This window comes from Dasypus novemcinctus, chromosome 10 (assembly GCF_030445035.2).
Source record: "Dasypus novemcinctus isolate mDasNov1 chromosome 10, mDasNov1.1.hap2, whole genome shotgun sequence".
Classification (NCBI taxonomy): domain Eukaryota; kingdom Metazoa; phylum Chordata; class Mammalia; order Cingulata; family Dasypodidae; genus Dasypus; species Dasypus novemcinctus.
This window is the reverse complement of record NC_080682.1, coordinates 85,843,061-85,865,849: the sequence shown is the minus strand read 5'-3', so window position 1 is coordinate 85,865,849 and position 22,789 is coordinate 85,843,061. Positions and strand designations below refer to the sequence as shown.

Below are 22,789 nucleotides of genomic sequence, written 5' to 3'. Positions count from 1 at the left end.
CTGTCCTAGCTCTCTCACCCCAATACCACCACTATGCCTGGGTTTTGACCACATCAGATTTCTAGTCTTGTTCTTTCTCCAGCCTAAGAGTCCCCTCCTGGTTTGTTTCCTTCCCTGCCCAGCTTTAGACTCCCAAAGTCCATCATCACAATCACCTCATCAGTCTCACCTCTCCCCATTCTCCCATCTCACATTCTAGCACACTAAAGACATTAAGGTTCCCTGAACCCAGCATATTGCTTCAGGTCTCTGCGTAGAATGCAGTGCCCACTCCCACCTCCCTAACCTACATGGCAAACTCTTAACATCTAGCTCAGAGGTCATCTTTCCTAGGAAATATTCCCTGACTCCTGTGCTAGTCAGAGTTCACTAACCTTGCCTTCCATATGGCTATGATAATACTGTATACTAGTTTTATATTAGTATAATACTTCAACTTCAAATTACATATAGATATAAGTATACACACACACATACACACACACTACAGATATAAGACTGGAAAAATAAGTATTAAAGCATTTTTTTTCTTTCTTTCTGGGTAGTAGGGCTTAAGGTGATTCTTTTTGGGTTAATCTATATTTCCCAAGTCTTCTAAAATAAATATGCATTTCTTATGTAGTAAAAATAAAAGGGAATTCTGGTTGATCAAGATGGTAGCGTATATGCTCTAGGGGGACATTCACCCACAGAATCTTTGAACTAGTGAAAATTGGCAGAGATATCTTCAACAAAACTCTAGAAAACAGTTAAAGGCTTGCAGCAACTGGTGAGTGATGAATCAAGAAAACACAGCTTAAAAAAAAAAGACAAAAAAAACCCAACCAAACAAAAAAGAAAACGCAGCTTTAAAAACACCAGAAGGTGCCCTAGTAGCCCCTCCCCCAACCTCATCCCAGCTCAGTGTGGGGCCAGCCCCAGTACCGTTGTGGGTCTCTGGCCCTGTTCTGGAGGGAGCAGAGTAACCCCTGTGCACACACTGGGGTGCCTGTATATCCCTGCCAATTTATTGGGTGACAGTCTGAAAAACTGAATCACCCTCCCAGAACTTGCCCTGCAGACCGAAGTGGCTTGCATACAGCAAAAGCAGGGTAAGAAATAATTGTGTCAAAGTCACCTGGGGCAAAGAACTACCAGTTTTAAGACATACAATAGAGCATCTGGGAGGTGGGGAGAAGTCTATTTCATAGGGTGTAGAGGGCACATTCTGATTCTTGTAAACAGGGGAATTCCTAAGGCCATGCGAAAGTCCAGGACAAGATTCAGGGCTAGAAAAGATGGAGAGGTCCCTGTACCTCACTTCGCCTAGGGCTGATGTTCCTGATAGGAAGACTAAACTCTGAAGGAGGGTACCAGCCAACTCAGAGCCAATTTGCAAGACTGTGAAAGGTGTTTTTTGCTTTGGTTGGTTTGTTTTTGTTAGCTCCTAGAATTCAAGGAAATCTGTCTTACCACTTGCTGGATACAAACTAAAAGAACAGAGAGCTTGGGGACTAAATCCTATTGTTAAACACATTAAAATATTAAAAAAATGTACAATATGCAAACAAGAGCACAAGACAAAGAAATAAAGAGGAAATGATGGTCCAAACAAAGGACAAAATAAGTATACAGAAACCATCAATGAAAAAGGCCAGACTTTGGACATACCAAACAAAGATTTAAATAAATATGTTCAAATAGGTAAAGTAAAACACAGAGAAAGAATTAAAGGATATTGGGAAAATGATGAATGAACAATAGGAAAATCTCACTAAAGAGATAGAAATTTATAAAAGGAACCAAACAGAAATATTGGAGTTGAAGAAAATAACTGACAAAATTCCTAGGAGGATTTTTTTTTTCTTTAGTTAGGCCAGTAAAAAGAATTTATTGGGAAATGGTAGAAAGAACAGACCTTGCTGAGAAATGGGAGATAAAGGTGGAAATACACACCAGGATTTGGTGCAGGCTCCTCTAGGCAGAGAGTGAGCTCTGTCCTGTATGGTTACCTTTTAAACTGTTAATTATTCCTCCCCTTGCTACTGCTAATAGGAGGGGCTCCAACTGGTGTTGGTTACCCCACCAATGGTGGGGGCCAATGGCAAGGCCTAGGGGGATTTTAACAGCAGACTGGAACTGGCAGAAGAAACAGTAAACTCAAAGACAAAAGAATTGAAATGATAAATGCTGAAGAGCAGAAAGAAAAAAAGATGAAAAAAAAAGGGAACAGAGCCTAAGAGAACTGTGAGACACCATCAAGCTCATGAATACATGCATTATGGGAGTGCCAGAAGGGGAAGAAAGAGAAAGGGGCAGAAGGGAAATTCAAAGAAAAAATCCCTAAGTTTAAAAAGACATGAATAGGCATATTCAACAAGCCCAATGAACCCCAAACAGATAAACTCAAACAGAACCACATCCAGTCACAAAGATGTCAAACTGTCAAATGCCAATGACAAGGAAAGAGTTCTGAAGCTGCAAGGGAAAAGCAATGTTTCATGTATAAGAAAGCCCCAATAAGACCAAGTGCTGGTATATCATCAGAAACTAGGGAGGCAAGGAATCAAGGAGACAGTGAAACAAAATATTTAAAATGTTGAAAGCAAAAACTTGTGAGCCAATAATTTTATACTGAGCAAGACTCTGCTTCAAAAATGAGGGACAGTGATGACAGAGGATTAGAGAGACACAGGACTCACTTCTCTCCCAGAAAAATAGCTACAAGACGGCAGAAATGGCCTAGAAAAAATGTTCTAGGGTTTAGGACACTGGGAGAAGGCTGGACACCGCCCAGAAGAGAGAGGGGCAAAGAAAAAGAAAAAGAATCTTGATGGGAATTCCGTCAGTAAAAGCTGCAGCTGCAATTTCAGATGCAGATGCCCATCCCCCCACCCTCGGAGCAGACAGCTTTGAGCCCTCTGGCCTCTGGCCAGCAGCTACAGAGGGGGCTGCAGGGGTCCACTTCCCCAGGAAAGGGGAGAGAAAGGGATGCAGCCAAAGGCTGACTCAGCTTTTGGCCAACATATTTGATCTGCTGTGTCCAGAAGCCATTCCAGGTCAGGTGGGGCTGTGCCATTGCTTTGGCCTGTCAGCTGGCATGGGACTAAAGAGATCCAATCCTTTCAAACACCCTCCCTACTGACCAGGACTAGTTGGGGAGGACACAGAGGAAAGCAGAATTATTTCCTACTCAGGAAAAGAGAGGGAGCTGCTAGCAAAGGGAGAATGACTTCTGAGAAAGTTTCATTAGTGAGGCTATGATTGGCCCTGAGGCAGGATCCTCTGTCACACTATTCTAGATGGGGTTAGAACGAGCATGTTCTGACCAGGGTTTGAGTTGAGAAGTCTTCCAATGGGTGCCATTTGCTGGCAGATCAAGGAAGTACATACAAGGAAAATAAAAGTAAATAAATAAAACAGGCTTCTTTAGGTCTTGACAGCTTCCCTCCCCAAGACCCTTGCAAGTGAGTCTGTAACCCATTACTGGGTCCATGGCCTGGGTTTGAGCAACTAAAGAGAACAATCCTAAAGAGCTACAACAGGTTGAACCAAGAATCAAAGAACAACAGTAACACCCAGACTGCTGCCACTAAATCCCTAAGGCAAGAGAGAAATTGAGCATCAGAGTAAACTCACCATCATAATCACATGCCTAGGCATCAGCAAAAAATTGCAAGCCATACTAGAAAAAGGAAGATATGGCTCAAAGAAAGGATAACCAAAAGGGTAAAATGACAGAAGAAAATAAGATATAACATATGAAAGCCAAAGAAAAAATGGAGGAAGTAAATAATGCATTTAGACTACTATCACTGATTGTAAATGGATTAAATTCCCTGTGGCAGTTTGATATTACTTATGAATCCCCAAGAAGAGATTATGTTTGTAAACTGATTTGTTCTCTGGGTGTAATACCCTTTGATGTGTTAGCTTCAACTGACACATCATGATTAAATTATCTGTTAAGATTAGGGCTTTGTCCAGTCAGTTAACATGGAGGTGAAGAAGGTCAACCACCACACCAGGGAGCCAAGAGTGCCTACAACTGCAAGCAGGAGAATTGCATCCAGAATCCATGTGGAATCTAAGCCCCCTCTTGATATAGATGTGGAGTAGACACAACCATTTCAGGGTCCACAGGATGGAGGAATAGAGTATGGATTAGAGTGGACTTACTGATATTCTATTCATGAACTATTGTGATTAGTAATCAAAGAAAATGTGGCATTGGTATGGAGAAAGTGGCCATGGTGGCTGCTGGGGGTAGGGAGTGGGAGGAAGAGATGTGATGTGGGGGCATTTTCGGGACTTGGAGTTGTCCTGGGTGGTGCTGCAGGGACAGTTGCCAGACATTGTATGTCCTCCCATGGCCCACTGGTTGTAATGTGGGAGAGTGTGGGCTATGGTGTGGACCATTGACCATGAGGTGCAGCGGTGCTCAGAGATGTATTCATCAAGTGCAATGAATGTCTCATGATGATGGAGGAGGTTGTTGTTATGGGGGGAGGAGTGGGTTGAGGGATGTGGGGGGTATATGGGGACCTCATATTTTTTTAATGTAACATTAAAAAATAAATAAATAAAAAGATTAGGGCTTTGATTCAACCATGTGACTAAGGCATGACCCAGGGTCGAGTCCCTGCCCCCTTGGTGGGCTGATATAAACAGGCACTCACAGAAGATGGGAAGAGAGAGAGTTCCAGAGACACAGAAGATAGAACTTGGTCATTTCAGTCCTGCCATGTGACAGAAAGAAGAAGGCTTGAAGAGTTAAAGCTCTGGGAAGAGAGAAGAACCCTATGCCAGCCTACAACTGAGATTGGAAGAAGCAGGGCCCATGGTGGCTTAAGAAGAAGGAAGGAGAGACCAGGCAGAGCCTGCCATCTTACTTCGACACGTGGCAAATGACTTTGTAACTGTAAGCTTTTACCCTAAATAAATACCCTTTATAAAATCCAATAGATTTTTACATCAGCGTCCCTTTGGCTAACTAATACACCCCCCAATCAAAAGATATAGACTGACAAATAGATTAAAAAACATGAGGTATCTGAGACAACCAGCAAGATGGCGGGGGAGAAAGGAGCTCCTAGAGTCAACTCCTGCTACAGAGCAGTCAGTAAATACCCAGAGCTATCTGGAGCTAGGTGAAACACCTGTATGGGGGCTCCAGGAGACCAGAATAGCATCCTGCAACATCCTTGAAGGAATGGAAGGAGGAGACTGCCCATCTGCAGAGATGATTTTTAAGTAGCGCACTCCACGCCAAGGAGGTCAGTGCCCATCTGCCACTGGAGGCACAAGCCACCTTGGGAGCTGTTCCATGGCTGGAATTGAAAGCTCCACTTCCCAAAAACAGGGAGGAAGAGACAGTTGGGCACCAACTTCAGCTACTGATGAGTAAATTCAGTGCTAAAGTATAATCCTGAGAACAGCTAAAGTTTGAACCTGTCCAAGTCAGAAAGAGGCTGGTAGCTGCCATCTTAACTCTGTGCCTGGCATGAGGGGAAGCAGGGCGGACTAAAAATCACAGTGCTGGTAGAGACTGGCTTCTTTCCATCCAGGTCAGATTGCAACTCTAGCCTGGGCCCCAGCCCCACCTCCAGCAGGGAAGAAGCTGGGGACCAACACTAACCTCTCTGGGAAATTACCAGCCAAGCTGCAGAAGCTGGAGATTATTTTACTTTGGCAGCACAAGCTGTCCCTGGAGCTATTCTGTGGCTGGGATTGGAAGCTCCATTTCCTAAAAATAGGGGAGGAAGAGATGGTTGGCCACCAATTTCAGCTACTGATTGGTGGATTTGGCTAGCTAGAATATAACCCTAAGAACAGCTAAAGTTTGAACTTGTCCAGGTTGAAAAGAGGCTGGTAGCCACCATTTTGACTCCGCCCCTAGCATGAGGGGAAGCTGGGCTGACTGAAAATCACTGACAGTAGGAGCAGGTTTCTTTCACCCAGATCAGACTGCAGCCCCAGCCTAGGCTTCAGTCCCACCTCTGGCAGGGAGGAGGCTAGTGGGCCCTACACCAGCCTATCCAAGAAACTGCAGGTACATTTGGCTGGCACAGACTAAATAATCATAAGTCTATCAGGGCAACCAAGGCCATCCTGGACCCATGCTACATAGATTGCTGCCCACACCTGCAGCTCCATCCCCACCCAGGCAGGGGAGAAAGGGATGTAAGCTTCATCATTCTCTCTCGGCAACTAGAGTCTAGGCCTGCATGACTTGGGTTATTTCACACAGCTGTGACTCTGTCCCCACCCCTGGCAAAGGAGAAAGTTGGGAGAAGCTTCATCTGTCCCTGGGGTAATGAGGGCAGTTTGAGCCTCCACAGCTTATAGCACCAACTACATCCTTGGTTCCTACTGCACAACCAGCAAGGGAGAAATAGCAGGAAGCCCTAAACTAAAGAGAAAAACTGTACCCAGAATAAATACTCTAGTAAGCCAGGTGCCAAGATGCCAACAAAAAATTACAATCTACACCAAGAAACAGGAAGATATGGCCCAGTTAAAGGAACAAGATAAGCCTTTTGATGACATAAAGGAGTTGAGACAACTAATCATAGATGTTCAAACAAATCTAATTAATAAATTCAACGAGATGGCTGAAGAGATTAAGGATATTAGGACATTGGATGAGCACAAAGAAGAATTTGAAAGCATACATAGAAAAAGAGCAGCTCTTATGGGAATGAAAGGTGCATTAAATGAAATTTTAAAAACCCTGCAATCATATAATAGCAGATTTGAAGAGGTAGAAGAAAGGATTGGTGAGCTTGAAGAAATGGCCTCTGAAAGTGAACATACAGAAGAACAGATGAAGAAAAGAATGGAAAAAATTGAACAAGGTCTCAAGGAACTAAATGACAGCAAAAGGCATACAAACATATGTGTCATGGGTGTCCCAGAAGGAGAAGAGAAAAGGGGCAGATGGAATATTTAAAGAAATAATTGTAGAAAATTTCCCAACCATATTGAAGGACACAGATATCCATGTCCAAGAAGCACAATGTACTCCCATCCAAAAAAATCCGAACAGACCAACTCTGAGATACATACTACTGAGAATGTCAAATGTAAAGACAAAGAGAGAATTTTAAGAAAGCAAGAGAAAAGCAATGCATAACATATAAGTGATACTCAATAAGATTAAGTGTTGATTTCTCACCAGAAACCAGGAATACAAGACAGTGGTGTGATATATTTAAGATACTACAAGAAAAAAACTTCCAGCCAAGAATCATATCCAGCAAGACTGTCTTTCAAAAATGAGGGCAAGTTTAGAATATTCACAGATAAACAGAAACTGAGAGAATTTCTAACCAAGAAACCAGATTTTCAGGAAATTCTAAAGGGTGTGCTAGAGTCTGAAAAAAAAAGAAAGCAGAAAGAGGCCTAGAAGAGAGTCTGGAAATGAAGATTATATCAATAGAAGTAAATGAAAGTGTCAAAAGGTGGTGAAAATAAAATATGACAGATAGAACTCAAACAGTGAGGAATAAATTTAACCAACAATGTAAAGCACTTGTATTTAGAAAACTGTAACTCAATGTTAAAAGAAATTTAAAAAGGCCTAAATAACTGGAAGAACATTCCATGCTCACAGATTGGAAGACTAAATATCATTAAGAAGTCAATTCTATTCAAATTGATATACAGGTTCAATTCAATCCCAATAAAAAGTCCACCAGCATTTTTTTAAAAAAATTGAAAACACAATTATCAAATTTATTTGGAAGGGTAAGGGGTCCTGAATAGCCAGAAACATCTTAAAAAGGAAAAACAAACTCTCCTCTCTAGACCTTAAATTATATTACCTAGCTATAGAGGTAAAAACAGCATGGTGCTGGCATAAAGATAGACACATAGTCCAATGTAATCAAACTGATGGTTCAGAAGCAGACCCTCACATGTACTGTCAAGTGATTTCTGACTAGCCTGTTAAACCCACATAACTCAGGCAGAACAGTCCATTCAACAAATGGTGCTGAAAGAACTGGATATCCATAGCCAAAAGAAGGAAAGAGGACCCCTATCTCACACCTTATTCAAAAATTAACTCAAAATGGTTCAATAACCTAAAAATAAAAGCAATAACCATAAAACTTCTAGAAAAAATTGTAGGAAAATAGCTTTAAGACCTGGTGGTAGGCGGTGGATTCTTAAAGGAAATAAGAGGAGGACTGAGATGCACTACTGATGTTTAATGTATGTAGCAGTTTTAATTAGCTTTACTGTAAAAGTGTGGAAATGTAGAGAGTGGATGGTAACACACAGTGAGTAACAGCTAGTTTATAAATGTGGATGTAGCTGAAAATGGTAGTCTAGGTATGTAAATGCCAATTAACAGAATGCTAGGGAATATTCTAGGAACAGAATAGCACAGTAAACCAAGAGGTGGATGAGAATTGTGGTTGATGATACAGATGCAAGAGTTTTCTTTGTGAGCTAGAGCAAATGTACATCACTACTGCAGCGTGGTGGAAATGTAGAGAAGCATGGGAAAGATACAACTGGAATGACTTATGGACTGTGGTTAGCAGTAATAATATAATATTCTTGCATCTATGCCAAAGATATATTGTGTTGATAATGGGACAGTATGGAAAATGTGTGCCAAATGTACACTACGGATGTGGTAACAATCAGATGATATTATATTATTTGTAACAAATGTTCCACCACAGTGTGGTGTGTTAATAGAGGGGTGTTATTTGGGAATTCTGCACATGTGCACGATTGTTTTATAAGTTTTACAACTTCTGTCCTAAAAAAATATATTTAAAAAGTAATAATAGGGTGGGTTGGGGGGAAATACACCAAATATAAGATAAGGACTATGACTAGTAGTAAGATTTTTGACAATATTCTTTCATAATTTGTAACAAACATCTCAAGACAATGTAAGGTGTTGGTGAGGAGTTGATGTATGGGACTCCTGTATGATGTTATTCATGTTTACTTTATAAGTTTACAACCTTTACTACTTATTGTTTGTGTATGTTCATATATAAATGATATAAAGATAATAATGTTGGGGGGTTGGGGGAAAATACTTTGGTTGGTAGTAATATTTTGACAATGCTCTTTAATCATTAGTTAAAAAGGTTTAACAACAATCCAAGGTATTAGTGGTAGCGTGAGGTGTGAGAGTTCTATATGATGTTATATATGTTTTGTAAATTCACAACTATTACTGTACACTTATTGCTTATGTATGTTTATGTTTAAGTGATATACTTCAATAAATTAAAACAAAAACAAAAACACCAGTACAAGAGACTCACCTTAGATCCAGGGATACAAATCTGCTTAAAGTGAAAGGCTGGAAAAAGATATTCCATGCAAACAGTAGCCAAAAAAGAGCAGGGACAGCTATTTAATATTGGAAAAAACAGATTTTAAATGCAAAAAAATGTTATAAGAGATGCAAAAGGTCATTATATATTAATAAAAGGGACAATCCACCAGGAAAAAGTAACAAGTGTAAATATCTATTTACCTAACCATGATGCCCCAAAATATATGAGAACACTGGCAAAACTGCAGGGAGAAACAGATATCTCTACAACAACAGCTGGAGACTTCAACTTGCCACTCACATCAATAGATAGAACAACCACAGAGAAGATCAACAAGGAAACAGAAAACTTGAACAATATGATAAATGAGCTAGACTTAAGAGACAAAGACAGAACGCTGCATCCCAAATCAATGGGCTATACATTTTTCTCAAGTGCTCAAGGATCTTTCTTCAGGACAGACCACAAGTTGGGTAACAAAGCAGGTCTCAGTAAATGTAAAGAGAGTGAAATTACACAAAGCACCTTCTCAGATCATAATGGAATGAAGCTGGAGATCACTAATAAACAGGAAAGGGAAAAATTCACAAGTGTGTGGAGGCTAAACAACATACTTCTAAATAATCAGTGGGTCATAGAAGAAACTGTAAGAGAAATTAGTAAATATTTCAAGATGAATGAAAATGAGAACAAATACAACTTATCAAAACTTATGGGATATAGCAAAGGCAGTGCTGAGAGGGAAATTTATAGAGTAAATGCCTATATTAAAAAGAAGACTAAAATTGAAGACCTAACTGAACATCTGGAAGAACTAGAAAAGAACAGCAAACCAATCCCAAAGCAAGCAGAAAGAAAGAATAAAGATTAGAGCAGAAATAAATGAAGTTGAGAACCAAAAAAACAATAGAGAAAATGAAGAAAATGAAAACTGGTTCTTTGAGAAGATCAATAAAATTGACAAACCCCTAGCTAGAATAACAAAGAAAAAAAAAAAAAAGAGCAGGTGCAAATAAATACAATCAGAAATGAAAGGGGTGAAGTTTCATCCCACAGAATGAAAAAGGTTCATAAGAGGATATTATGAGAAACTGTATGCCAACAAATTAGACAATCTAGATGAAATGGACAAATTCCTAGAAATGCACAAGCAACTTATACTGACTCTACAAGAAATAAGGAATTCAACAAACCAAACATACTTAAAGAGACTGAATCAGTCATCAAAAATCTCCCAACAAAGAAAAGTCCAGGACCAGATGGCTTCACAGGTGAAGTCTACCAAGCATTTTGAGAAGAATTAATTCCAACCCTATTTAAACTCTTCCAAAAAATTTAAGAGGAGGGAAAATTACCAAACACCTTTTATGAAGCCATCACCACCATTATACAAAGCTGGATAAAGATACTACAAGAAAAAAACATTACAGACCAATCTCTCTAATGAACACAGATGCAAAAATCCTCAAGGAAATACTTGGAAATAGAAAACAACAGCATATTGAAAGAATTATACCACACGATCAAGTGGGATTTATTCCTAGTATGCAAGGAAGGTTCAACACAAGAATATCAATGTAAGACAGCACATTAACAAACTGAAGGAAAAAAACCACGTGATATTCTTAATCCATGCAGAAAAGGGATTCAACAAAATCTAGCAAGCTTTCTTCATAAAAACACTTCAAAACATAGGAACAAAAGGAATGTTCCTCAACATGATATAAGGGCATATATGAAAAACAATGGGGAAAGATTGAAGCCTTCCCTCTAAGATTGGGAACAAGACAAGGACGCCCACAGACACCACTGTTATTAAACAGTGTTATTAAACAGAACTTCTAGCTAGAAGTTCTAGCTAGAGCAATTAGACAAGAAAATAAAATGAAAGGCATCCAAATAGGAAAAGATGAAGTAAAACTCTCAATATTTGCAGCTGATCCTATATTTAGAAAATTCCAAAATGTCTCCAACAAAGCTACTTGAGCTAAGAAATGAGTTCAGTAAAGTGGTAGGATACAAAATCAAAATGCAAAAATCACTGATTTTTCTATACACAATTATTGAATAATTTGAGGAGGAAATCTGGAAAAAAATTCCTCTTACAATAGCAAAAAAAAAAGACTCAAATACCTAGGAATCAATTTAACCAAAGATGTAAAGGAATGTATTCAGAAAACTATAAAGAATTGATAAAAGAAATCAAAGAAGACCTAAACAAATGGAAAGACATTCCATGCTCTTGGGATGGAAGACTAAATATTGTGAAGATGTCAGTCCTACCCAAACTGATTGACAGAATCACAGCAATACCAATCAAAATTCCAAGAGCCTAATCTACAAAAATAGAAAAAGCAATTAACAAATTTCTTTGAAAAAGAAAGGGCACCCGAATAGCCAAAAACATCCTAAAACAGAAGAACAATGTAAGAGGATTCTCACTGCCTGACCTTGAAACATTACAAAGCTACAGTGGTCCAAACAGTATGGCAGTGGCACAAAGACAGACACATTGATCAATGGAATAGAATTAAGAGTCCAGAAATACATGCTCATCTCTATGGCCAAGTGGTTTTTGATAAACCTACTGCATTCACGTTACTGGGAGAAAACAGTCTCTTTAACAAATGGTGCTGGGAGAACTCGGTATGCATAGCTAAAAGAATGAAACAGGACCCCTATCTCACTTCCTATACAAGAATCAACTCAAAATGGATCAACGACCTAAATATAAAGGCCAGGACCGTAAAACTCCTAGAAGATAATGTAGGGAAACATCTTCAAAATCTGGTGGTAGGTGAACATCTCTTGAATCTTATACCCAAAGCTTGAGCGACAAAAGAAAAAATTGGTAAATGGGGCCTTCTCAAAATTAAACACTTCAGCACCTCAAAGGACTTTGTCAAAATGGTGAAAGGGCAGGCGACTCAATGAGAGAAAATATTTGGAACTCGCATGTCCGAAAAGGGTTTTAGTATTCTTGATATATATATATATATAAAGAGATGCTACAATTGAACAATAAAAAGACAAATGACCCAATTAAAAACTGGGCAAAAGACCTGAAAAGACATTTGTCCAAAGGAGAAATACAAAAGGCAATAAAACACATGAAAAATTGTATAGCATCATTAGCAATTAGGGAAATGCAAATCCAAGCTATAATGAGATATCATTTCATGCCAATTAGAATGGCCACTATTAAAAAGAAAGAAAACTACAAGTATTGGAGAGGAGATGTAGAGAGAGGAATGCATATTCCATTGCCACTGTGGAAGTCTATTTGGCAGTTCCTAAGGAAGTTGAATACAGATTTGCCACATGATCCAGCAATACCACTACTAGGTATATACCCAGAAGAACTGAGAGCATTAACATGAACAATCTGCACACTGATGTTCATAGTGGCATTATTCACAATTGCCAAAAGATGGAAACATCCCAGGTGTCCATCAACCGATAAATGGATAAACAAATCGTGATATATACATACAATGGAACATTATGCAGCTGTAAGAAAAAATGAAGTCATGAAGCATATGACACATGGATGAACCTGGTGGCCATAATATTGAGTGAAGCAAGGCAGACACAAAAGGAAAAACACTGTATGACTATGCTATTATGAACTAAATATATTGTGAAAACTCATGGAGTTAATAACTAGAATATAGGTCACCAGAAAATAGAAGGAGGGTAGAGAAGGGAAAAGGGAGGTTTAATCTGTGCAGGATTGGTAAAAATGTTTGTAAATCTTTGGAAATGAATAGAAATGGTGAAAACATCACAGTTTTTATAACTAGCAGTGCTAATAATATATGGGTATTATAGTAGTTGAAAAGGAAAGTCTAAAGTCATGTATATTACTAGAAGGAAAGCTAAAAAACATAACATGGGGCTGTATAGCATAGCGAAACCTCATGTGAAATGAGTATTGGTAATATTGCATATACAAGACTTTTTTCGTAAAGGAAATAAAAAGTACGTTAATGATACAAGATATTAATATCAGACAAAAATACAACCAAAGCAAACTATGAACAACAGTGAATAGTAATATATTAACAATCTTCCATTAAGGACAAAAAAGAAAAAGGAAATATACTAAGTGAAAGAAATTAGACAAAATGTACTACATATGGTTTGACTCCATCTATACAAAATATAAATACACAAATTAGAGAAATGAAAACAATAGCAGCTATGTAGGACAGGGGAAGGATAGAGAGATTGAGAGGTGATTATTAAGGGGTAGAGTTTTTTTGTTTGTCTGGGTTTTTTTATTATTATTGGAGTAATGAAAATGTTCTAATATTGACTGAAGTGATGAATGCACAACTCTGTGATTATGTATGCTAATGAAGGTACATTGGTATCAAAGCAAATTAAATTGTTATAGATTTAGGATGTTAAATTTAAGCCCCATAGTCACCACAAAGAAAACATCTGAAAAACATACAAAGAGGGAAATGAAAAGGCACTGAAAATGGTACACTACAAAAATCAAATTAATATGAAAGTAGGAATTAATGGAAGAATTAAGGGACAACAAAGTTGTAAGATTTACAAAGACTAAATGGCAAAGTGGCAGAAGAAAGTCCTGCATTATCAGTAGTGACTTTAAATGCAAATAGATTAAACTCTTTAGTCAAAAGGCAGAGATTGGCAGAATGGGTAAAAAAACATCACCCAACTATATGCTGTCCACAGGAAATTCACCTTAAATTCAAAGACAAGTAAGCTGAAAGTGAAAGGACAGGGGAGTGGATGTGGCTCAAGCTGTTAAGAGTCTGCTTCCCACATGGGAGGTCCTGGGTTTGGTTCCCAGTGTCTCCTGAAAACAACAACAAAAAAACTACAAGCAACACAAATGAAAAATCCAACTCAAGGTTGCTGATGTGGCTCAGTGGTTGAGCTAAGCTTCCCACATACAAGGTCTGGTTTAGTCCCCAGCCCTAGCACCTCAAAAAGAGAAAAAGAAAAAGAAAAAAATAAGGGAAAGGATAGAAAAAAATATAAATATACCATGCAAATAGTAACTAAAGGAGAGTCAGAGTAGCTATACTAATATCACATAACATATACTTTAAGTCAATAACTGTTAAAAGGGACAAAGAATGTCACTATATACTGATAGAGGGGTCAATTAAATAAGTAGAAATAACAATTGTAAATATATATGCACATAAGGGCAAAGCACCAAAATACATGAAGCAAATCCTGACAAATTTGAAGGGAGATATAGATGGTTTTACGTTAGTAATAGAAGAGTTTAATACACAACTTTCAGAAATGGATACAACATCTAGACAGAAGACTAATAAGCAAACAGAAGTCTTTAAAGATACTATAACCCAACTAGACCTAACAAATACATATAAAACACATCACGCAACAGCAGCAAAATACACATTCTACTCTTGTGCACATGGGTCATTCTTCAGGACAGACCACATATTAGGTCACAACACAAGTCTTAATAAATTTTTAAAAATTGAAATCATACAATTTATCTTCTCAGACTACAATGGATTAAAGCTAGAAATGAATAACAGAGGGAAAAGTGGAAAATTCACAAATACGTGGAAATTAAACAACACACTGTTAAAGAACCAATCGTTTCCAAAAGAAATCACAAGGGAAATTAGGAAATACTTTGAAGCAAATGCAAATGAAAACACAACATACCAAAACTTATGGGATGCAGCAAATGCAGTACTGGGAAGGAAATTTATAGCTCTAAAATACTTACAAAAAAAGAACACCTCACTTTTGGCTCTCTGAGCAGAACCATAGTAGTTGGCAAGAACAAGCACCTTACAAAAGGTAGTAAAAAGGAAGCAAAGAAGAAAGCGGTTGATCCATTTTCTAAGAAAGATTGGTAGGATGTGAAAGCACCAGCAACATTTCACATAAAAAATTTTGGGAAAACACTAGTTACAAGTACTCAAGGAACCAAATGCATCTGATGACTTTATGGGTTGTGTTTTTGAAGTAAACTGATGCTGATCTGCAGAATGATGAAGTTACATTTAGAAAACTCAAACTAATTACTGAGGATATGCAGGGCAAAAAATGCCTAACCTACATCCACAGCATGGGGAAGCGGACTTGGCCCAGTGGTTAGGGCGTCCGTCTACCACATGGGAGGTCTGCGGTTCAAACCCCAGGCCTCCTTGACCCACGTGGAGCTGGCCCATGCGCAGGCTGATGCGCGCAAGGAGTGCTGTGCCACGCGGGGGTGTGCCCCGCGTAGGGGAGCCCCATGCACAAGGAGTGCGCCCCGTAAGGAGAGACGCCCAGCGTGAAAGAAAGTGCAGCTTGCCCAGGAATGGTGCCGCACACATGGAGAGCTGACACAAGATGATGCAACAAAAAGAAACACAGATCCCCAGTGCCGCTGACAACAACAGAAGCGGACAAAGAACATGCAGCAAATAGACACAGAGAACAGACAACTGGGGCAGGGGGGGAGAAGGAGAGAGAAACGAACCTTTAAAAACAAACAAACAAACAAAAAAACCAAAAAACATCCACAGCATGGGTATGACCCATGACAAAATGTGCTCCATGGCCAAAAAATGGCAGACCATGACTGAAGCGCATGTTGTCGTCAAAGCCACCAATAGTTATTTGGTTTGCCTGTTCTATGTTGGTTTTACTAAAAAATGCAACAATCAGATTCAGAAGACCTCCTACACTCAGCACCAACAGGTCCGCCAAATCAGGAAGAAGATAATGGAAATCATGACCCTAGTGATGCAAACAAATGACTTGAAAGAAGTGGTCAATAAATGGATTTTAGACAGCATTGGCAAAGATACAGACAAGACTTGCCAATCTATCTATCCTCTTCATGATATGTTCATGAGAAAAATAAAAATGCTGAAGAAGCCCAAGTATAAACTGGGAAAAAACTCATGGAGCTTCATGGTGAAAGTCGTAGTTCTGGAAAAGCAACTGGAGATGAGACAGTGCTAAAGTTAAATGAGTGGATGGATATGAGCCACCAGTCCAAGAATCTGTTTAAAACTCAGCCTATTTAAAAGTGACAAATAGGGAAGCAGATTTGGCCCAATGGATAAGGAGTCTGCCTACCACATGGGAGGTCCAAGGTTCAAACTCAGGGTCTCCTGACCCGTGTGATGAGCTGGCCCATGCACAGTGCTGATGTGTGCAAGGAGTGCCCTGCCACTCAGGGGTGTCCCCCGTGTAGGGGAGCCCCATGTGCAAGGAATGTGCCCTGTAAGGAGAGCTGTCCAGCGCGAAAAAAGTGCAGCCTGCCCAGGAATGGTGCAGCACACACGGAGAGCTGATGCAGCAAGATGACGCAACAAAAAGAGACACAGATTCCAGGTGCTGCTGACAAGAATACAAGCAGACATAGAAGAACACACAGTGAATGGACAGAGAGAGGACAATGGCGGGGGGGGGGGGACGGGGGACGGGGACGGGTGGGCAGGGAAGGGTAGAGAAATAAATAAAAAATCTAAAAGTGAAAAATAAAAAGTCATATTTGTGGAGGGGAAAAAGAAATATCATCTCAAATCAGAGACCTAACGTCACAACTGGAGGAGCTAGAAAAAGAAGAGCAAACTGAGCCCAAAAGAAGTAGAAGGAAATAACAAAATTTAGAGCTGAGATACATGCAATAGAAAATAAAAAATAGCCAATACAATATGCCCTGATCAAGATGGTAGAGTAAGATGATTCAGGGCTCTGTTCTGTAACAGAACATCTGGAAGAAACAGAAAAAAAACCTTTCACAAAGATCCAGAAAGCAGAAGTCTGCAGTAAGAGTGTGAGCGCTGAATCAAAAAAAGGCCACTTAAAAGCAGTAGGATCTCTTGGAACCCTAACTGGCCCCTCCCTCATCCTCTCACTGGCTCAGCACAGAGCTGGTAGTGGTTTCTGTGTTGATCCCTGGAACTAATCAGAGGGGGCACTGTAACCCTTGCAGACATACTGGGAACAAATATGTCTGGCCCAATATCTCTGGTCTGAGGGACTTGCTGCCCTAGAACCTGCCCTGCATGTAGAAGGTAGTTCATCAAACTCTCCAACAAAGGTTCTGGGAGAGCATTCAATTCGTGCTGCCTGGGGCAAGGGATTGCTGGCCTAAGACACACAGTGCAGTAACTGGGAATGTGAGGAATCTGTTTCCTAGGGAAGAGGGGACATTATTGTCTGTGTAACTGAGGGAATTCTTAGGGCTACTTGCACATGCCCGAGACAAGATGCTAGCATAGAAAGGATCAGGGAGGCCCTTACACTTTAGCCTGGTGCTGTTCTCCAAATTCATTCTAGGGATAAGCTCTGAAAGATAACATTGCACTGCTCATTCTGCATAGATTGGGAAACGTACTTTTTCCTTTCTTTGTGTGTGAGCTTCTGGCGTTCAAGAAAAACTATCAGAACACCAGCTGGATTCAATCTTAAGGAAAAGACACCACAAAGTCTAAATTTCAGTGATAACATATTAAAATATCAAAATGTCTAGGCTTCAACAGAAACAGGAAGTGATGGCCCAGGCAAAGAAGATTAAAGAATTAGAAACCATCAACAAGGAAGCTCAGACCTGGGATACTAGACAAAGACTTTAAAGAATGGTCCTAATATGGTCAAAGGGTGAAAGGAAAACATGGACAAAGAACTAAAGAAAATCAGGAAAATGATAGATGAAAACAGAGAATATCAACAGAGAAATGGTAATTATGAAAAGGAATCAAACAAAGCTGAATACTACAGTAACAGAAATTGAAAATTCCCTAGAGGGGTTCAACAGCAGATTAGAGCTGGTAGAAGAAAGAAATCAGTGAATCTGAAGATAAGACAATTAAAATCATTCAGTCTGAGAAGCAGAAAGAAGGAGGAATGAATAAAAGTGAACAGAGCCTGAAGAACCTGTGGGACACCATCAAGCATACCAATATACACATTGTGGGAGTCTCAGAAGGAGAAGAAAGGAGCACAGAAAATATTCAAGGAAATAATGGCTGAAAACGTCCCAAATATAAACAAAAGACATGAATACACCCATCCAAGATGCTCAATGAACTCCAAACAGGATCCTGCTGAATGCCAAAGATAAAGAATTCTTTATCTTTATTCCAAAGAGAAAGAGAGACACAAGAGAGAAGTTATGTGTCACATACAAGGGAACCTCAATAAGATTAAATTATCAGAAACCATGGAGACAAGAAGGCAGTGGGATGAAATAGTTAAAATGTTGAAAGAAAGCAATTCCGATCCAAGAATTCTGTATCTAATAAAACTATCTTTTGAAAATGAGGGAGGAATTAAGACATTCCCAGATAAACAATATCTGAGGGAGGTCGTCACTACTCAACCAGTCATACAAGAAATAGTGAAGGAAGTTGTGCAGGTTGAAAGGAAAGGAAAACAGACAATTGACGGAGGCCACATAAAGATCTCCAGTAAAGATAATGACATGGGTAAACATAAATACCAGTACTACTGTACTTTTTATCTGTAACTCCCCTTCTTGCTTCCTACAGGATCTAAAAGGCAATGCATAAAATATAATGATAAATCAATGGTTTTTGGACTCATAATGAATAAATAGTAATCTGTGACAAGAACTACATAAAAGTAGAAGGAACAAAGGTTATAGGCATATAGTCTATGTATGCTATTGATGTTAACTTGGTATCAAAGCAAATGAGACTTAGGATGTTACATACTTAGGATGTTAAATTTAAGCCCTATAGTAACCACAAAGAAAATATTAGAGTATATGAAAACTCATAGAGGGAAGCAGACTTGGCCCAGTGGATAGAGCGTCTGCCTACCACATGGGAGGTCCACAGTTCAAACTCTGGGCCTCCTTGACCAGTGTGGAGCTGGCCCATGCGCGGTGCAGATGAGCGCAAGGAGTGTCCTGCCACGCAGGGGTGTCCCCCACATAGGGGAGCCCCACGCGCAAGGAGTGTCCTGCCACGCAGGGGTGTCCCCCGCATAGGGGAGCCCCACACACAAGGAGTGTGCCCCGTAAGGAGAGCTGCACAGCGTGAAAGAAAGTGCAGCCTGCCCAGGAATGGCGCCGCACACACAGAGAGTTGACGCAGCAAGATGACGCAACAAAAAGAAAATACAGATTCCTGTGCCACTGACAACAACAGAAGCAGACAAAAAGAAGAACATGCAGCAAATGGACACAGAGAACAGACAACTGGGGTGGGGGCGGGAGGGAAGGGGAGAGAAATAAATAAAATAAATCTTTAAAAAAAAAAGAAAACTCATAGAGACCAGGGATGGGGGGAGGGGCAATGGGGAATTAATGTAAAATGAGTGTCGGATTTCTGTTTGGGTTGAAGGAAAAGTTCTAGTAATGGATGGTGATGAGGGTACTGCAATAATGTGAATGTGATTAATCCCAATGAATGGTATGCTTGGAAGGGTTTGGGATAATAAGATTTGTTTATTTTCACAATTGAAAAAGAAAAAGCAAGCAAGAAAAACTAAAGAGATGACAATTAAATGCAAGACGATACTGGGTGGGATCTAAGGATGGAGAAGAAAATGTTCTAAAGGACATTATTCAGACAAAAATAATTGGAATATAGAAATTAAGCTTTATATCAACATTAAATTTCTTAAACTTGATCAATGCACTTAAGGTTAGGTGGTTACATGATGTACTTACGTAAGTGAATATCCTTGTTCTTAGGAAAGTACATGAAGTAGTATATGTTCAAGGATTATAATGTATGTAACCTGCTCTCAAATGTTAAGAAAATAGATACATGGAGAGACAGGGACAGATAGAAATACATGGCAAAGGTGACAAACTGTTAAAAGTTGGTGGCTCTAGGTATCTGGGTGGGTAGATGGAGTTGGGAGGAGTTCTTCTCTCTATGGGGTTTGTATTATTTTGGCAACTTTCAATTTTAATTTCAAAATTAAAAACTAAAAAAACACACAAACTAACAGAATCAATGAAACAAAAATTAGTTCTTTGAAAATATCAAAAATATTGACAGACCTTTAGCTAGATGGACAAAGATAAAAGAGAGAACATGCAAATAACTAAAATCAGAAAGAAAGGGGGCTATTACTACTGAACCCATAAAGATAAAAAGATTTTAACAGGATAAATAGGATATAATGAGCTCTATGTCAACAAATTAGATATCCTAGATTAAATGAACAAATTCCTAGAAATACACAAACCACCTTCATTGACTCAAGAATATCAAGAGATTTAATAGTAATCAAAAACCTCCCAGCAAAGAAAAGCCCAGGACCAGGTGGCTTAATAGGGGAATTCTACCAAACATTCCAAGAAGAATTCATACCAATCCTGCTTAAACTCTTTCAAAAAATTTAAGAGGGAACTCAATTCTATTCATTCTATGAGGCCAACATCACCCTCATAACAAAGTCAGATAAAGATACCATAATGAAAGAAAATTAGAGACCAACATCCCTTGAGAATATAGATGCAAAAATATTCAAGAAAATACCAGCAAACTGAATCCAGAGTACATTAAAAATTATATACTATAATCAAGTGGAATTTATCTCAGCATGCAAGGATGGCTCAACATAAAAAAATTAATTAATATAATATACCACATTATTAGGATGAAAGGAAAAAAACACATGCTCACTTGATTGAGGCAGAAAAGAGATTTGACAAAATACAGTACCCCTTCTTGATGAAAACCTTAGAAAATAGAAGGAAACTTCCTCAAGATGCTACAGGGCATATGTTGGGGGACTGAATCATGTCCTTCATAAAAGGCATGTTCAGGTTCCCAACACTGGGTCCTGGGGTGTGAACCCACTTGTAAATAGGACCTTTGAAAATGTTATGTCTAGCCATGAAAAAGAAATAAAAGGCATCTAAATTGGAAAGGAAGAAGCATGACTTCTTCCTTCTTCAGAAAATCCTGAAAAATCCACAATAAAGCTACTGGAGCTAATAAATGAATTCAGCACTGTGGCAGGATACAAGATCAACACACAAAAATCAGTAGTGTTTCTATATATGAGTAATGAACAATCAGAAGATATTAAGAAGAAAATTCCTGGGAAGCAGACGTGGCTCAACAGATAGAGTGTCCACCTACCATATAGGAGATCTAAGGGTCCAATACCTAGGGCCTCCTGGCTCATGTGGTGAGCTGGCCTACACACAGTGCTGCTGTGTGCAAGGAGTGCTGGCCCACACAGGGCTGCCCCCATGTAAGGGCACCCCCCACTCAAGGAACCGCCTCTGTGCAAGGAAAGCTGCCCTAGGCGAAACCACAGCCTGCCCAGGAGTGGTGCCACACACACAGAGAGCTGACGCAGCAAGATGACACAACAAAAACAGACACAGATTCCCAATGCCACCTGATGAGAATACAAGCAGACACAGAAGAACATACAGTGAATGGACAGAGACAGCAGACAGTGGGGGGTGGGGAGGTGAGAGAAATAAATAAATAAATCTGGAAAAAATAAAAGAAAATTCCATTTAAAATAGCAAGTAAAAGAATTAAATATCTAGGAATAAATTTAATCAAGGATGTAAAGTACTTGTACACAGAAAACTACAAAACATTGCTGAAAGTAATTAAAGACAACTTAAATAAACACAAAATTTTGTGTTCATGGATTGGAAAGTAAATATTGTTAATCAAAATGTGGTATATTCATACAATGGAATATTATTCATCTGTGTAAAGGAATGAAGTTTTTATATATGTAATAACATGTTTAAATCTTGAAGACACCATGTGGACTGAAATAAACCAGACACAAAAGGACAAATATTGTATGATCTCACTGATATGAAATAATTAGAAAAAGCAAATTGATAGACTCAGAAACTAGAACATGGGTTATCAGCATCAGAGGTGGGTGTAGTGAATGGGGAGTCAATGCTTGATTGGTGCAGAGTGTCTGTCTGGGGTTATGGAAAAGCATGGTAATTGATGGTGGTGATGGCAGCACAGCATTGTGAATGTACCACCACTGAATTATATTTGTATATGATTAAAAGGGGAAATTTTGGATCGTATATATATTACTAGCATAAAAGTTTAAAAAAAAATCACAGCACTGTGCAACACAGTGAACCCTAATGTAAATTATGGACTATGGTGAATAGTATAATTATAATATTTTCTTAATTGTAACAAAGCCATCACACTAATGCAAAATGTTAGTAATAGAGAATACTGTGTATGTGGGTGTCTAAGGGAACTCTATATTTTCAGTATGATTTTTCTGTAAACCTACAACTTCTCTATTAAAAAAAGGAAAATAATAAAATAAGTAAATAAAGAGTGAAAACACTATTGTTAGTCATATCTTTTGTGTTATCTGTTTTAGTCATCTCTTTATCCTACTACCTAGTATAGTACTTATTATGTGTTGGATAACTAAAAGAAGGAAGGGAAAAGGAGACAAATGAAGGTGTTTCCATGAATGTTGTCAAAACAAAATGGAAATCTTGCCCAAATAAGTTGTGTATACATAAATGACAT

At 39.0% G+C, this 22,789-nt stretch overlaps 1 protein-coding gene and 1 pseudogene across 1 annotated transcript in view; one reads left to right on the top strand and one right to left on the bottom strand.

Annotated features, from left to right (window-relative positions):
* Positions 1-22,789, bottom strand: part of TMEM9B (TMEM9 domain family member B) — a 39,870-nt gene that overhangs the window by 4,026 nt on the left and 13,055 nt on the right. The window lies entirely within an intron of this gene.
* Positions 15,796-16,374, top strand: LOC139439870 (small ribosomal subunit protein eS1 pseudogene; annotated as a pseudogene).